General features: G+C 41.8%; 1 pseudogene; it reads left to right on the top strand.

Moving 5' to 3' along the window:
* Window positions 1-7,189: 7,189 nt before the first annotated feature.
* LOC102976946 (EEF1A lysine methyltransferase 2-like) lies at window positions 7,190-7,877 on the top strand (annotated as a pseudogene).
* The last annotated feature ends 3,055 nt before the right edge of the window (window positions 7,878-10,932 follow it).

Raw genomic sequence — 10,932 nt, 5'->3', positions numbered from 1 at the left:
TCCGCCTCTGACACAGATTGGTTCTGTCTGTCAAAACCTCGAGCCAGAATACCCAAGCCTGGGGTAAGCAGTAGACTGGTATATGGCCAGTTGTGTTTATTTCACAAAAATCCTCTAAGTACTTTTAGTGCTCTGCACAAATATCTTGAGAATTTAGAGATCAAAGAAATATATTTGTACAAAACTTTGTTTATATGTTAAGCCAAGTAGAATAACACACCATCAGTGAAACTTGGGTACTGAAATGAAGGAATTTGTGGAAGAAATTTCCTCTGTTCATTATGTTCTCTTCAACCTAAGCAATATGAATGTGTGTGAGACTTACAGTACCAAAAATGTCCACCCTTTTCCCTCCAATGGAATGAACTTTAAAAATTTTTATATTTTATTATTTTAATAGTTGATGACCTAGAAAAGATCTGAGTATTTATTTTACTGCTGTTTTTGTCAGTAGAAAGGTGTTGTGTAGGGTACTTTTTTGAATTAATTTGCCAATCCTCTCATTCTTTGTTCCAAATAAAGTGACTAGAATTTTTGTGTACTATTAAATGAAACAGAAATGGTTTTTTCCCTCCCCAGAGACTTATGGAGATAGATAGATACATGTATATGGATGTTGGTATATGCGCATACATACATACATTTATATGTGCACACACATCCACATGGAGACAGAGAGAACACACTGTCCATATGAACTGTAACAAAGTTTAGTGCAGGGCTTAGACCAGTCCTCATTGCATTAGTGTCACTCCTTGTCAAATGTATTTTAAAGTGCCTTTTTTTGGTGATTATTAATGCTGGTTTGTTGAGCTCTGGCATGACTAGGTGGTTAGCCTTTCTAAGCTCTGAAAAAGTGTAATTAAATGATTTGGTCATCTGCAGCCAAGAAAAGTGTTGAGAGGAAGCCACGGCTCTTGCCCATTGAGAGTCTGAGTCTTGCTCACTAAACATGCTCATCGTGTGTATTGTTCATGTTGTTATAGAATAGATGCAGATCATCCAGCAAGGAGCATCTCAGAAAAAAAAAAAAGAAATTGCTTTTTCCTAACAGCATGTACTGTTCTAAAAATGGCCAGTGTGATTACCAACAACTACAGTTCTGATTCCTTTTTCTTAAAACAATTGCTTTTAAAGAATAAAAGCATTTCCTACTATGATCCGTCTGACTTACATGAATGATGCTGTCAGTGATGCCGCATTCATTGGCTTTCAGCTGATTGTGACACACGGTCTTTGTAAGAAAACATGCCTGGATTGGCACGTCACTGAACATGTCCTTGCAAACAGTTGTCACTCACATGCAACCAGTCAAGTTTGGTCAAAGAGAACACAATATATGCACAGACTAGATTCAGTAGTGGCTGGTCTTCACTGGTCACTGTTGTTAGAACCATCTCCTACTTGAAACTCAACCAGTTTTCAAGTCCCATCTCATTCCATTCAGTGTGGGGGTCTGCACTGCCAAGGCCCTGTGTGCTCATATAGCTGCCCCTGGAGTTGACTTGTGGACTTTCGCACCAGGTTAACTCAGAGTTAACCTTTACTTGTTATGTTTTCTCATTCATGTAACTTACTTCATCTTTGAGTACTGATGATTTAATTCAGTGGTTTGAAAATTTAGTGTGCACCAGAATCCCCTGGGGGGCTTATTAAAACACAGATTGCTGGGCTCCACTGAGTTTCTAAGTATTAAACTGCGATGGGGCAGGAAATTTGCATTTCTAAGTTTCCAGGTGATACTAGTGCTGCTGGGCCGGGACCTACTCCTTGAGAAACACTTCTGTGTATACACACACATCAAGAGTGTCTTGTTTATAAAGTGGACATCCACCTTTGGAGCAGATGAGTGGGTAATTCTATGACTACTAGACATCTAGTCACCAGGAGAGCTATGTGAAATAGCACTTTAATGAGTGGCCATCAAAAAGTAAAGACAAAATCATTATGTAATGTCCATCTTCTCCATTGGATTAGGGTACTTGGAAATATACAGTGGTGCCAGTTAGAAGATTTTTTAGCATAGAGGTACATTAAAATTGTATGAAGTTTTATTCAGTTGTAATTGACATATAACATTGTGTAAATTTAAGGTGTTCATTGTGTTGATTTGATGTAGTTATATATTGCAGAATTATTAACCACCATAGCATTAGCTGACACCTCCACCTGTGACATACCATTTGGGTTGGGGGTGAGAACATTAAAAATGTACTCTCTTAGCAACTTTCAAGTATATAGTTATGGTTAATTATAATCACTATGCTCTACATTAAATCGCCAGAATGTATTCATCTTATAACTGAAAGTTTGTGCCTTGTGACCAGTATCTCCCCATTTCCCCCACCCCCCAGCCCCTGGCAATCACCATTTTACTTTGTTTCTATGAGTTTGATTTTATTAGATTCCACATATAAGTGACATCATACAGTATTTGTCTTTGGCTTATTTCACTTAGCATAATGCCCTCAGAGTCGATCCATGTTGTCACAAGTGGCAGGATTTCCCTCTTTCTTGTGGTTGAATAATATTCCATTGTATATATATGGCACATCTTTATCCATTCATCTGTTGGGGGACACTTAGGTTGTTTCCATATCTTGTCTATTGTGAATAATGCTGCAATGAACATGGGAGTGCAAATATCTCTTCAAGATACTGATTTCATTTTCTTTGGATATATATTCACATACAAAAAGTCTACGTTTTTACACTCCCCCTACATTTTTTTTTTTTTTTTTTTTTCTTTTTTTTTTTTTTGCAGTACGCGGGCCACTCACTGTTGTGGCCTCTCCCGTTGCAGAGCACAGGCTCCGGACGTGCAGGCTCAGCGGCCATGGCTTATGGGCCCAGCCCCTCCGTGGCATGTGGGATCTTCCCAGACTGGGGCACGAACCCGTGTCCTCTGCATTGGCAGGCAGACTCTCAACCACTGCGCCACCAGGGAAGCCCTACATTTTGTATTTTTGATGTTTTGTCTTTTTCGTGTTGTGTGTCCATTAATAGATTATTGTAGTTATATTTATTTTTAATACTTTTGTCTTTATAAGTGACTTACCCACCACTATTACAATATTAGCGTATTCTGAATTTAACTATATATTTTACCTTTGTCAGTGAATTTTATACTTTCATATGTTCTCATGTTACTAAATGAAAGCTTATAAGTAGCTTTCATTTCAGCTTGAAAAACTCCCTTTAGCATTTCTTGTAGGGCTGATCTAGTGGTGATAAACTTCAACTTTTGTTTGTCTGGAAAATTCTATCCTTCAATTCTGAAGGACATCTTTGCTGCATACAGTATTCTTGGTTGGCAGCTTTTTCTTTCAGCACTTTGAATATATCATCCCAATTGTTTCTGGCCTGTAAAGTTTCTGCTGAAAAATCTACTTGTAGTCTTATGGGGGTTCTCTTGTAGGTAACAAGTTGCTTTTCTCTTGTTGCTTTTAAGTCTCCTTGCCTTTAACTTTTGACAATTTAATCATAATGTGTGTCAGTATAGGTTCATCTTATTTGGTACTCTTTGAGTTTCCTTTATCTGGATGTCTGGTTTTTTTTTCTCCAAGTTAGGGAACTTTTCAGCCATTACTTCTTTGAATAAGCTTTCTTCTCCTTTCTCTCTCTCTTCTCCTGGGACCTCTGTAATGTGTATATTGGTCCACTTGATGGTATCTCAGGTCTCCTGAGCTATGTTCACTCTTTTTCATTCTTTTTTTCTTTTTATTGCTCTGGCTGGATGAATTCCACTGGACTGTCTTTGAGTTCATTGCTCCTTTCTTCTGTTTGATCGAGTCTGCTATGAACCCCTCTGTTGAATTTTTCAGTTCAGTTATTGTATTATTCAATATTCAGTTATTCTGTTTGGTACTTATATTTTCTATCTGTTTTGAAGTTCTCTATTTATGAATTGCTCTCCTGACCTTGGTGGGCATCTTTACAACCATTGTTTTGAACTCTATCAGGTAAATCACTTATCTCTTTCATGAAGATCTGTTTCTGGAGATTTTGCTTATTCTTTTGTTTAGAACATATTCCTCTGTTTATTTTCCTTCACTCTCAGTCTTGGTGCCTGCACATTAGATACAATAGCCACCTCTCCCAGTCTTGACAGAATGGTCTCATATAGGAGATAAACCTCATCAATTAGCCCAATCTGAGCCCTTGGTTGTCTCTCAAGACTTTCTGATCTCCAAGCTACTTGAAGAGCAACAGAAAAGCTGTTAAGTACCCGTAACTTTGTTCTTAGTGGCTCCCAGTAATTGAGGGTGTGCCAAGACCCATCAATATCCCAAAGGGGAGAATTGCTGTCAACACCTAGATGCAGGCTGATTAGAAGTGGATCCTCAGGCAGCAGCTGGGAAAGTATGTAGTTAAGCCCTTTGCAGGGAGAAACTGGGAGGTGAGCATTTTTTGCCTGCTCCCTCTACACTGAACCCAGATGTATAGCTGCAGGGGGTGCTCCTGCACCCATATAAAAACTTTGCTAAAATCCTGTGGGACTCATGAATGCATTTCTCATTGGCTATTAGATTTGGGGTGCTATTCCTTGGGTGGCAGCTGGGGTGCCAGACATGCGTACAAGCTCCTTCCAGAGAGGTTGGCAATTGGATAATGTTGGGGCAAACCAGAGGTGGAAAGTAGGGAAAGTGCTCATAGACTCCTGTGGCCCTGGATCACAGCCAGTCCCTAAATGTGTGCTAAATTAGAAGCCTAGCACTCAAGCAGCAGCTTGTAAAGTGTGTAGTCACATCCTCAGGGAAAGGGTGGGAGATGGGTGTTGTTCTCTGCTACTTCTGCACTGACCCTTGGGGGGTGGCCACAGCAGCAAGTGTTTGGTTGCCATTAAGAACTGCTACTTTGTTTGCTACAGTCCTGTGGGTCTCATGGACCTAAACCACCTTGGCTTTCAGAGCTAGGTCTTTAGGAGGCCCGTTCGTTCCTTGAGTGGGACTCTTAAATGTTGGGGTGCTATGTTATGGTCCAAACCCTGTGCTCCTCAGGGAGAGGCTGGGAGTTGGGGTTGGCATTTCCCTCTCAACTGTACAGTGCCGTGCCAAGGATGAAGTTGAGAGTGTGTCTCAGCCTCTCTTACTGGATTTGATGTGGCTTTTCTCATCTGTCTGATGTGTAGGAATCACTCAGCTAGTTTCTGGATTTCTCTCAGAGGGGATTGCTCTGTGTGTAGCTGTACATTCGGTATATCCAAATGATGGATGAGGGAGTTCAGGACCCTTCTGTGTTGCCATCTTGGTCCCCTCTCTCATATGAAGCAGATTTTTTTTTTTTGGCCGTGCTGCACGGCTTGCGGTATCTTAATTCCCCGACCAGGGATCGAACCTAGGCCCCCTGCAGTGGAAGCTAGGAGCCCTAACCACTGGACCGCCAGGGAATTCCCTCATATGAACCGGATTTTAATGGATAATCATTCATTTATTGGTTGTATATGGAAAAGCCAAAAATATATTCTTTTTTAATATGTATAAACTTTTGAAGAAAAAAGGCATGTGCATTTTGTTTTAAAGCATTTGTTGTTGGAGATTGTCATGCTGAGTGAAATAAATCAGACAGAGAAAGACAAATATCATATGATATTGCTTGTATGTGGAATCTAAGAAAATGATACAGGTGAACTTGTTTGCAGGACAAGAGAGACAGTCACAGATGTAGGGGGCAACTCATGGTTGCCAGGGGGAAAAAGGGCAAGGGGGGGTGACTTGGGAGATTGAGACTGACATATGCACACTACTATATATAAGGTGGCTGACTAATAGGAACCTACTCTATGGCACAGGGAACTCTACTCAGTGCTCTGTGGTGACCTATATGGGAAAAGAATCTAAAAAAGAGTGGCTTATATGTACATGTGTGACTGGTTCACTTTGCTGTGCAACAGAAACTGGCACAACATTGTAAATCAACTATACTCCAATAAAATTAATTTTAAAAAATAAAGCATTGATTGTAAATATTATGATAGCAATAGTAAGTACTAAGAAGCATGTCCTAAAAATCTGATTATTAAAATTCATGTTGTTCTAAATGGTCCTGATTTTGGACTCTATTTAACTAGTGCTAGAAAGGATCCAATTACATCTGATATCTTTACTAGAAATAGAATGTTGCCTCTGGGCTAGTATTAATTTTTGTAAAATAAATTACAGATTTTTCTTGGCCTTATGTAATACAGGTCAGATGGCAAGAAATGTGAGTACCCGAAGAGCAACTGATAAGCTGTTAATTACCGCCATTAACATTTATTAGGCACCCACTGTTTTTTGACCCTTTCTGAGGAAGTGCAAAATCTTTGACGCATAGGAAATTAATGTGATGTACTCCCCCCTCCTTTTATTTTTGCCTCTTACAGTTCATTAGTAACCTGGGCTTCTGGCATTTAAATGAGATATTAAAACAGGACTGGAAAGATATAGACATTTCGTTTCCACATTGCCAGAAAGTTAACAAGGTACTAAAGAAAACTTGTTTCAAAATGTGGGTGGCCTCAATATGTTGTATGTTGTTATCATTCTAAACCAGCACACTTGGAAAAGTAGAGAAATTAATCCAGAGGGCGGAGGAAGTGAGAGTGAAAAGTCGTTTGCCTTCTGGGAGTACTTTCCACAAACAAATAAGTGTAAGTAAGGTGGCCTCTCACAGTTCTTTTCCATCACCTGTGAGTGACACAAAGTAGCTGTAAGGCGACAGACTCAAGGAATAGAGGAGACAAAAATAAGAAAGAATATGCCTGCTTTAAACCACGTGTCAGCAAGCCACAGCCCACAGACCCAATCTGGTGCACCGCCAGTTTTTTTGTATGGCTTCAAGCTAAAAACTGGTTTTTCCATTTTTAAGTGTTGGGGTGGAGGCAAAAGAAGAATAATTTTGTGATATGTGAAAATTACATGAAATTCAAATTGCAGTGCCCATAAATGAAGTTTTATTGGAACACGGCTAGGCTAATTTGTTCAAGTATTGTCTGTCCATGGCTGCTTTCTGCTATAGCCAAGCTGAATAGTTGTGACAGAGACCATATGGCCTTCGAAGCCTAAAATATGTTCCATCTGGCCCTCTAAGGAAAAGTGTGCTGACCACAGATTTAAGTGAAGCGATGAATGGAACAGAAGGGCAGCATTTCGGAGCGTGGTGGGAACAAACAGAGCAGTGGCGCTGGGGCCCCAGGCACAGTCAGAGGGGCAGTCCCAGAGGGGATGGCTTCGTCCCAACGGCTGGGGACCCAAGAGCACTGGGATGCCATTATCTGTGAGAGAGAACTGCAAACTCTCCAAGAATATGGAGATACAGGATTAATCTCATTTGGAGAAGAGGGTATGGCTCGACTAAGGTAGATGCAAAAACACAAGATTCTACTGGATGCTTCAGTACTTGATAGTGAAACTGGAAATGGCAGAATTTGGTTTCCCTAACATTACTGGAATTGATACAGCTTTCCAGAAATACAGAGAAAGAAGGTTTATTAAGTTGAAGGTAGAAGATTTTTTGAATCTTTGCAAAGCTGCCTCGATTTCATACTAGTATTGCCAAAGGGACTATTGATGCCATAAGCCTTAATCCTAACAATGCAGTTGAGAAGGTGAAGCATTATGTGAAATCTCTTTCCAGAATGTTGAAAAGTGAAAGACTTTTTTCTAATAACCTAATATAATTTAACCAAGGAATCATTGCTAAATGAATTCAGTGAAGGATCTGAACTTCTCAAAGAGCTACCAACACCCAAGTTCAGCTTTGGAGGCAGATCTGGAAACTATGTTGCATCACTGAGTTTTCCGAAAAATGTGAGACTTTTTATTGGACAAATTCAGTTAGCTTTTTTAAAGAAACTCCACAACAAAGTAAACCTGACACAGAAAATCCAAGGGTAAATAAATGCTTAGTAATCACACAGGATGCACACGTTGTATAGATAGAATAGGTTAGTAAAAAAAAAAAATCTTGAGCATGTAAGTGGTTGGGTTTTAGAGGTAAACCAAGAATAATTAAAATTTTTCTTTTGTATTTAAAATGTAAATATTTTTCTTTCTGATTAAAAAAAAAATTCCTGTAACTGCTGAAACAGTTAAAAACTTTAAAGCAGTAAGTGAATTTACAGGAAAAAAAAAGATGTAAAGTGAAATCCAAAGCTCTTTCTCAGTCCTCTAAACCTATTGGCAGCATTTGACCCCTCTTCGTGTGACAGTTTTCCTCTCCTGGTTCCCTGCTTCCTTTTTAGCCTTTTTTCCTCCATCTCTGTTACTGGTTCCTCTTCACCTCTAAGATGAATGTTTAGGAAAATATCAGTGTGCCCCAGGGCTCAGCAACTGCACCTCTTCCCTTTTTTTGTCTATACTTGCTGCCTGGGTGTAGGATGTTCAAGGGATTTGGGAACTGATAAAAGAAAAAGAACCATGAGGTGGCAGGAGCGCATACCTACTTTATTGGGTGATGGTGATACTCTGACAGGTTTGCAAGGGCGGGGAGGGAGGGATGTTCCTCCTAGCAGGAATCTGTCCAGAAGCTACACCAAGGGGGTTGCTACTCAAGGGGAGGAGGGCAAGAGAACTCCCAGATAGAGGGGAGTCGGGGTGGTGCCTTTGGTGTCTAGGTAATGCCGCTCAGCGGCACGGCAGGGAGTCGCTGAGTCAGAGAGGTCCAAGGGGCAGGAGTCTCACAGCTTATAAGGATTGAGGTCTGTCTTGTAGTCACATGGCTCTGTCTTATCAATGGCCAGCAGATGCTAAGTATAGTTTGGCCAGGGGTATGCAAAGCAGATGGGCCCTGAATGTCCAAAAATGTGCTCCTTTGGGCTATGTTTAAAATGAATGGATGTATAAATTTTGAGTCTGGCACTGACAGGCTTTTGAGCTAACAGTTCTCAGGCTACAGTGAGGAAATAAACAACTTTGGGGCAGATATACAGAGGCCATCTTTGGCTCATTTATATAACACTAGGTGATCTCACCCCATTTTGAGGCTTTGTACACCATCTTTGTGATGGTGACTCCCACACTGTGTCTTTAGCCGCCTTCTTCCTTGAGCTCCAGGCCCATACACCCTACTCAACACTTCCACTGGGTGTCTAGTCACATCTCAAACTTAACAAATCCCAGCCTGAGTTCCGCATACCTCCCCTCTAAGCCAGTCCCTCCTGCAACCTTCCCCACCTCGCTGCTTCCCAGTTGCTCAGGACTGAAACCTTGGAATCATCCTTGATGCCTCTCTTTCCCTCCTGCCACACCAGATCCATCGGCCCTCCCTGTCATCTGCCTCCAAAATAGATCCTGAGTGTGACTACTTTTCCCCACCCCCAGTGCCACCACCCTGGTCCAAGCCATCACAATGACCCGCCAGGATGTTTTGCAGTGGCCTCCTTGCTGGCTTCTGTGTTTCTGCCCTCACTTCCCCTACAGCCTTCTCGCAACCCAGCAGCCACAGTGTTTTTATCATGTAAAGCAAATCATGTCAGTCCTGCAGAGAACTCTCCAATAGCTAAAGCAAAAGTCCTTACCAGGACCTACAAAGCCCTGCATGATCTGGACCCTTCCACCTCTCTACCCTCATCCCCTATGACTGTCCCCCATGCTGCCTGCTTGTTCTTCTTCAAACGTGCCAACCACATTCCTGTCTCAGGGCCTTGGCATCTGCTGTTCCCTCTGCTTGAAGTGTCCTTCCCCAGGTGTCCACATGGCTCATCCTGCTTCATTTTGGTCTTCACTTTCTCATTGAGGCCTGCTATGTGTCCAAGTGACTAGCTCCTGTGCTAAAAATAGTAATTGTTGCATTTAGTTAATTACTTAGCACCTGAGATCTCCCAATTATATATATGTTACAATGGTATGTTGTGGATTTTCATTTTGTAATGATAGGACACTTTCTCCCCTCCTGTCCCATCACTTGATAAAATATTAGAGACTGTGACAATTAAATACTCAAGTAAGAAAAAAAACTGTACAGTAACTATAGATGGCTGCGTCTGCAGAAGGATTTGGGAGGAGGGGGCCAGAGGCCATTTGTTTCTCATTATATCAGGTACATAGGGTGCCCTAACAAAGTACCACACGTGGGTGACTTAAAACAGAAATTCATTTCACAATTCTAGAGGCCAGAAGTTCCAAATCAAGGTGTCAGCAGGGCCACACTCCCCCTGACAGTTCTAGGGGGGAATCCTTCCTAGCCTCTTCCAGCTTCTGGTGACCCCAGGCGTTTCTTGGTTGGTGGCAGCATAACCCCAGTCTCTGCCACTGTCTTCACATGGACTTCTTCCCTGTATGTCTGTCTTCACATGGCATTCTTCTCTGTATGTGTCTGTATCTAAATTTCCCTCTTCATATTGGATATGGGCCCACCCTAATGACCCCATCGTAACTATTATAGATCACATCTGCAGAAGCTCTATTTCCAAATAAGGTCACATTCACAGGTGCCAGGGGTTAGGACTTCAACATATCATTTTGAGGCACACAATTCAACTCATAACACTCACTCAATGTTTTGCCATCAACATATATTATTTTGATTAAAGGGGGAAAAAACAGTGACCCAGTTAGTCCTTGACTCCTTCTCAAAGAAATGGTGGCACCCAGAGGTCCTAACTGCACTCTGCTGGGCACCACGGCTCAGGTGGGATTCTCTTGGATGTCTCCTGCAGCCTTGATAGGTCATTCGTGCCTGCACATTCCCCTGCCCTGAAGTGTCAGCAAACTAAGATGAAAAGCTGTGCTAGAGAGCACAGGGCCTCACCAGGCAGTGGGCCAGGAGGAAGCTGTATGAACCATTTCCAAGCCTGGGGCACCATGCAGAGCTGTGCTGCATCTGCCAGCAGCTTCTCCTCATGAGCAGTGCCCACCGTGTGTGTGTGTGTGTGTGTGTGTGTGTGTGTGTGTGTGTGTGTGTGTGTGTGTGTGTGTGTGTGTGTTTCCAAGCCTGGGGCACCATGCAGAG

This window comes from Physeter macrocephalus, chromosome 14, assembly GCF_002837175.3.
Source record: "Physeter macrocephalus isolate SW-GA chromosome 14, ASM283717v5, whole genome shotgun sequence".
Taxonomy (NCBI): domain Eukaryota; kingdom Metazoa; phylum Chordata; class Mammalia; order Artiodactyla; family Physeteridae; genus Physeter; species Physeter macrocephalus.
Note: the sequence above shows the minus strand (reverse complement) of the source record. Positions and strands in the feature narration are given on the sequence as shown.